Raw genomic sequence first — 7,638 nt, 5'->3', positions numbered from 1 at the left:
CACATGTGACTTTGTTTTATACGCTTCTTCCTAGAATTTGTCTCAGAAGGGACATTCTTCTTACAAATTCCAAATAATAGAGCCCTCTTTGACTATATATATATATATATATATATATATATATATATATATGTAAGTACTAGAATGCTACTTCAATATACTAATTAAAAATGTAATATACAAAGACAGAAGGTATGAGTGAAGGGAAAAGAAATAAGAAATGTACAAAGAAAATGCTGAACAAAAGAGACAGGCTATTTAAAATGTGAAATTCTTGATGTATATAAGTAGAGTGCATTTCTGACTTGTGACTTGGATTCATGTACAGATTTCGTGTTGTGCAAAATTTTATGTGTAAACCTGTATGAAAAGAAAGCATCACGTTTCTGGAATTTTGTTTCAGGCAGCTTTTACAGCAAGCTATTTCTTTGTGTGTTCATTTGTACGGGAAAATTACACTGCAAAATATAATAAGAGCGAAGACGTATCACTTTGAATGTACTAGCACTGATATCTATGAGTGGGAAGACACCTCGCCTAATATATTGCTATAGTAGCTGTCACAAAATTGCAAAATCATAGCACGTTGAGAAAAAGATAGCTAAGAAATTGCAGCGTAGCAAAGCTAGAAACGGTGTATGGCGACTTCGAGACGCGCGGTAAGGACGGGCGGGCGGGCTGGGTGGGTGAAATGCTTCCGCGGCCTTGAAGCGTACACTTTTATGACGGCTACTATAAATTTATTTTCCATTTAACTTAGACGACAAGCGGAATAAGAACGGAAGTGAGTTTTCATTTAAAGACATTTGTAACTGCTTAGGTTATGCAAAATCTAATTGTAGGATTATTCTGAATGATGAATTGGAAATGCATGTTTAATGGCGTTATATCATTTGGCTGTAGCGACAGAGGGAAATTACGAATAACATTTCACGATAGCCGGTTTTATGGACCGAGACACCTTACACGCCTTCACTTTGAGGTGCTTAGGCACAGGGACAACTTTATACTTATTTTGTGAAATACGTAGGCCCATACAAAATGACATGGTTTCCTTCCCTAATAGTGGATAGTAGTAGTAGTATTTGTTTTCATTAAGCCCGGAGGGCAAATGAATATACAGTATCTACACAGAAATAAAAAGGAAAAACACACACACAGGAGACAATTCTCTGTGTAAAACGTTAACAAACTTCTCACATGTACAGCCGCACTACTCCAGAATAAAAGAATTACCTGTGTAACAACATTCAATGAAGTTTTCCATGCGTAAACCACATCAGGCTCCTTTTTTTCAAACTGAAGCCATTACAACACCGCCCGAGTTGTTCTATAAGAAGCACTTGAAAAAGAGTCATAAAATAAGCATTTCAAGAAAACAAAAGAACAACACATTTCAACCCTCGTTTCTTTATAGAGTTGCCCTCTATTCTTTCGTTAACCCCTTCACCTTCTGTCTCCCCTTCTCTAGGGACCTATCTTGGTACCTTTTGTGCCAAGCTATGGACTGCTCCCAATTCTTTCCATCAACATAGCAGTTTACGCTAGGGAAGTGTAAAGTAGTGGATGGGACAAAAGTGACATAACTGACTAACTAACCAACCAACTAATTAACTGGCTGGCTAACCGACTGACTAACCAGCTGGCTAATAAACCAACAAACTAACAAACGAACTCCACAGTGTAATACTTGAAACAAGTCATTTGCCTTAATGAAATTCATTTTGTATTACTTACAGAGTTACGGGCTGGAAGACCGGGGTTCGATCCCCGACGGAGGCAGAGGATTTTTCCTCTAGCCTCTGTTTCCAGACCGGCTTTGGGGCCCACCCAGCCTCCTCTACAATGGGTACCGGGGGTCCTTTCCCGGGGGTAAAACCGACCTGGGCGTGATGCTGACCACTCACCCCAGTCTAGTGCCGAGGTCAAGGAAGAGAGGAGCTATACCTCCACTCACCCCAAACGCCTACATGGCGTATAGTGGGACAAACTTTACTTTTACTTTTATTACTTACAGGGTAGCATATCATCTGGAAGTGTTGATGGAAATAAACCTTTTTTGTTGTAGACAGTAACAGAGTTGATTACAGCATTATCTTCGCGAATCACATTGAAAACGAAACTTACAAAACTTTATTATTAAATAAATTAAATGTGAAACCATCTTCACTGCTATTGAAGCCACATTTCTGCCAAAAGAAAAAGAAAAACGACTGCCTGACTCGACTCCCGCAAACGAAGACTAAGCCAGACCATACAATATGCACCACCATAGCAATGCATTTCTTGTTACCAGAGTTGCCACCGTCAGGATTAATTTTTATTTTTTAAAGCATGGCAAGAACAGCACTCATGCAATCAAAAGTGACAGACAATGTCGATCTTTAGAAGATAGATTCTACGTGATTTAATTTTAAAATGAAATGAAATTTTCTATATCAGCTTCATGCATAGATGATATTATATTGAAGCAAAACAGATCAAAATCACCTGTCAACATTCAGGACAAACTGTTAATAGACTAACTGACGTTGATGTAAATTTGAGTAGTAGACCCAATTTCGGAAATTAAACGTCCTGTCAGACAAACACATCGTGCGCCAGTTTCAGGCACTTTATACAGACAGCGAACAGCAAGTAACTCGATCATGATTTACAACACACACTGCCTATTTAGCGTCTTAAGTCTCTGATCTGTTCCCGCACTAACTCTTTGTTAACCTGGGTTAGTAGAACCTGAGTTTTTGGGACAGAATATTAGCCTAAAGAATATAAATTTTTGAAGTTATAGTATGCAAACATGAACAGTCGACATTATCGGAATGATTCAGACCAATATACTTGGATCGGTCTGCGCCATAGACCGAACTTATTCAGCGTGAGGATTCCAAGATTCAGTCATTCCCCCTGATGTTTCAAAACAAGGAAGCGTGTAATTAACAATAATGTTTAATATCATTAATGCAGCTGCGTTGAAAGCTAAATTATCTTTACTGTTGATAAATTTAACCAAGAAGCGTGAGAGATGTATAAGGCAATAATGATGATAATAAATATTTAATATGAATATGAAAATTCTTATGGGATGAGTTACAATATGTTTAGGCACTTTTTATTGTACACACTCACTAGTTTACCTTAGCTAGTGTGCTGGTTGCAGCTTGACGTCTATTTTCATCCACACACAGATTTGTTTCATTCCATTGGCTGCTTGTTATGTCAGCTGTGATTCTTGCTTAATCAAACCCCTGAGCTCTCTTGTCACTTAATAGACTTACGTACTAAAGGACAATCGAGCTGTGCCTATGTAATTGATTCCAGTCACGAACTTTTGTCGCTTTTTATTGTGAAAAGCAGGAAAATTTCCGTACCTAGAATTCCTCACTTTGGGACTTAATGAGTGTTTTGGCGGAACCGACTAGCTGACTGATTAGCTGACTGTGTAATTAATTAACTAATTAGCAGAATGAATTAAATTACTAAAAGAACTAACTAAACAGTTATACAGTCAGCTAATTAATTAATTTGTTGACTAAGTCTATAAGGAAGTAACCAAATAACTAGCTATCAAACTACTTTATTTCTTTAGGGACTGGGTAACTAATCAACAAACTAAGTTACTAATACACTAACTAAATGAATAAACAACCAACTGTCAGTAGAACAAAGTTAGCAACTTGGGCCCACAAAGCATTCAAACGTCTAATAATTGATAAGCAAAAAAACATAGCCTCATGTAGTCTCCCTTATTTGACTGTCCTAACGACGTGTTTCCATCTTAACATAATAACTGTGTCTGTTGTGTGTATTTGTACTACATGCATGCACGTAAATAACTTACATTCCTAAACTTACCATCGTATTTCTTTTTTGTGTATTTACATATTGAGAAATAGACCTGCCTCTGTAATATTGTTCTGTATCCACGAGGTCACGGTGGTCTAGCGGTTAGAACGCTGGCCTTGTAATCCTGGGGTCTCGGGTTCGATTCCTGGCGGTGCCCGAATTTATAACTTGTGTTGGGCAAGGCCGTGGTCTAGGCAACACGGAGTTTTCCTCCGGGGGCTTCCCCGGTTTCTCCGTGGCATCCCAACAATTACTTCATTCACACACACAGAAGAAGGCAATGGCAAACCACTTCTGGATCATCTGCCAAGAACGTATATGAACAGGTCCCAGTCCGAGAAAAGGATGAAGGATCCTGTTCATATGGACCTGTCGTCAGACAGAACACTAAATAAATAAAAAATCCATATTGGCCTTCTGCGTTACAACGCTGTGCGAACCTGCAGGTTAATACCAACGTTTCGGAGAAATGTACTACCTCTATCATCAGGTCTCAATATGGAGGAGGTATGTTTTCCGAAACGTTGATAACTACATATAAAAGTCCACATGGCGTCACAACCCAGAAGATTTAGCACTGATATCTTCAACGCAGTAAAAACCTCAAATCTCACATTGATTATGTCTGCTGGCTTGTGTGTGGGTAGAAATTGTCTTTTAATCTTTGGCATTGCACACTAATATACAAATATTAATATCCGTTTAAAATATGAAAATGCTAAATGTTCACTCCGAAGAAATAACAAAGACAGCAGACATCTGAAAAGAAATACCCAAAGATGGGAGTTAAACACGAATTGAGGATTACATGTGCACTCGTTCCACATATTTTGGGGCGGTACAACACGGATTCTTCCATGGACGGTATGCCCCAAGAATAAAGCAAGAGGTTCATATGAAATACTAATTTGAAAGATGATGAATGGAAATAGGTTGAGGAGACCGTGATATAGAAGCTTAGATAATATTAATATCGATCACAGGAAAAACAAGAACTGAACTGGAGTGGCCTTCGGAATGTCTACGACTTTCCAGTTTCGTTTAAGGGGGAATTCCTTTCAACTGAAAAACTTTAGAGCCTGCTTGTTACGGCGCCTTGTTACTGCGGCAACTTTTCTAGCAGGACTTTAAAGTGTGTTATCTAAATAATACTGCAGGCGTAAACAGATTCTGCAAGACTTCCTGTGTGTGAGTCTTGCGTGGTGAGCTAGTCACGATGCCAGAAATAGCGGTTTGTCTTTTATAGTAACCGTAAGAAACATTTTGACTAAAAATGTCACAACCGTGAACCACCGAACGGCACTGTTTAATATTTAGCGCACCTGTGCCTGTCTTGCATGACTTGAGTTTCGTTTATAAACCCGGACTGATGTTTCTCGTAGTTTATATCACGGCTTCGTAGAGAATACCAGGATACGTTCATCATCATCCTCAAATACTTTTGCTAATATTTTATTATTTTCTCTCTCATTTTACATTTTCCAGAGGAATTTAGGAAAATAATGAGCGACATTATCCGGAGAGCCTGATCTCATCGGGAATGGATATTGGACGTCCAGATAATATATATATACAGGGTTATTCATAATTCCCTGACACATTACAAAACGTCGCTAGACTTCAATGGTGCAATGGATGGTAACATAGGACATGCCAATAAAAAGAGAAACTCTCCAAGTTTATTTTACATTCCTTATAAACACTCAATAACCATGCGCTGATTCGTTGGCCACCCCGATCACCTGACCTGACACCATGTGATTTCTTCTTAAGGACCAGGTCTTTGTACCGCCTCTGCCACGGGATCTGCTTGAACTGCGAAGATGAATCATCGCTGCCATCTCACAAATCGATAGTGACATGCTGCAGCGGGTGTGGGCGGAAATGGATTGTCGGCTTGAAGTCTACCGCGTCACAAAGGGCGAACGCATAGAGCATTTATGAGGTATGTAAAATAAACTTGGAGAGTTTCTCTTTTTATCGGCATGTCCTATGTTACCATTCAATGCACCATTGAAGTCTAGCGATTTTTTGTAATGTGTCAGGGAATTATGAATAACCCTGTATACATATCTTGAGGAACAGAAACAGTCTTTAAAACAATGGCATGTTATATAATTATAGAAATTAACAATTAATTGACGCTGGTGTGCAAACATTTATAGTCGCACGCTGAAAGCCAAATTGCTTTTAACCTCATTATGAGCTGTGTTAGCCTAGCTATTAGTACGCAGTGCTTATAGTTAATGTTCATGCATGGTCTGTAACACAGTGTTCTCTCATTTTGGGCTACACGTACGTATTTTTAAAAAAACAGTTATTTCCCATTTTTATGAGTTATTCGCGGTTTCCTACCTCGTGCGACTAGATACTGACTATTTTAAAAACGCATATTTTGAGTACCAAATTTCATCGATATCTTTTGGCTGCATTTGGTGATGATACACGATTTTGCACTTTGTTTAAATAACGCATAATTATAACTTACTATTAGAGTTAAGCTATTCTTCTAAAGTCTTTGTGGTTTTCTTAAAAGTTGGGGAAAATTCTTCTCAGATAATGCAACCCCGCAACCACATTTTCAATATTCAAACTATATTTCCGTCTTGTTGCTGCAATATGGCCGCCTATCGCTATCCTATGTTATGAGCCTTACTTTTGGCACAAATACATGGAAATTCAAAACGAATCACCCATAATACAGGCATGTCGAATTGTTTGCTGAATGAAGTCTTTTATGCTAGAATTATAGCTCATTAATAGAACTGCAAAATTGATCAAATATCTCTACAACTTTACTTTACCTCTCAGGTTTACTTCTTATATCCCAGGCTGCTGGGCTTTGTTCAGGCCCTATAGACATCCATCCTTGAACCGTGTTAACTCGTGATTCACACCTTAGAGTAATGCATAAATCAAAGCCTTTGCACTGTGAAATTAATTTTATGCAGTATATATTACGAGAAAGTGATGTGATACCACACGTCTTCAGGTCGGTGGGCGACCATTTAAAGTCATACGGCTTCTTGAATAAGTATTCTAAATTCCCATGTAATAGAGTAGACCAACTTTCGGATCGGTTTCTAGCGAAAAAGAAATGAAAGAAATTGAGGATGAAGTAGAAATTAGAAAATATTTGTACATAACCTATATTACCAATTAGAGAATAAATAATAATTATATAACACGGAAATATTAAAACATGTACACTACTGTGATTAAATGGAGAAAACTGATATTAACTGTAGCATGTAGCTCAGAGAACATGACACAAATATAAAAGGGCACGTTCCAAATTATGCAAAATGTGTTAAGTACACAAATAAATAAAAATAGTACTTACAGAAAATGACCAAACAATCGAACAAATACCAAATCACGACCAGCTATCTTTTCGCGTACTCGAACCAAACACAAGTTAGCCCTTGACCTCAACAGGCTGAGAATTTCGTCCTCTCTCTCTCTCTCTGGCTATGCACCCTGCACTGGGGACACACACAGACCTCCTGCCGCACTGCCTCTTCAGGTCAGTGAAGCCTGCATCGTCCAAAGATCGTGAAGATGGGGTAGATAGACCACTCCGAGCCACGAGGCATGGTTCAATAAACACCATTTCTTTCAAAATAGTCACCTATTTAAAAACAGTTACTTAGATGAACGATACGCAGTTTTGCATGTGTTATTATGGATTTCAATGGATTTGGTTAAATATTAACGAGATTTATCGGTGTCATACGAAGAGTAAGCTTGTGAAATTTAACGTCCAGTAATAGGTTTTATAACTGCAGGGAA

At 38.3% G+C, this 7,638-nt stretch overlaps 1 long non-coding RNA gene across 1 annotated transcript; it reads right to left on the bottom strand.

Moving 5' to 3' along the window:
• Positions 1 to 4,157: 4,157 nt before the first annotated feature.
• LOC110836287 (uncharacterized) lies at positions 4,158 to 7,381 on the bottom strand. Its single transcript, XR_002545229.2, has 3 exons — positions 7,190 to 7,381; positions 6,651 to 6,929; positions 4,158 to 4,215 (listed from the first exon to the last, which is right to left on the bottom strand). It is a non-coding gene; the product is annotated as an uncharacterized LOC110836287 (long non-coding RNA).
• Positions 7,382 to 7,638: the final 257 nt, after the last annotated feature.

This window comes from Zootermopsis nevadensis, unplaced genomic scaffold (assembly GCF_977971745.1).
Source record: "Zootermopsis nevadensis isolate Lab colony 2312 unplaced genomic scaffold, Znev_1.0 Znev_ptg000020l, whole genome shotgun sequence".
Classification (NCBI taxonomy): Eukaryota; Metazoa; Arthropoda; class Insecta; order Blattodea; family Termopsidae; genus Zootermopsis; species Zootermopsis nevadensis.
The sequence above is the reverse complement of the archived record's forward strand: the minus strand, read 5'-3'. Positions and strand labels throughout refer to the sequence as shown.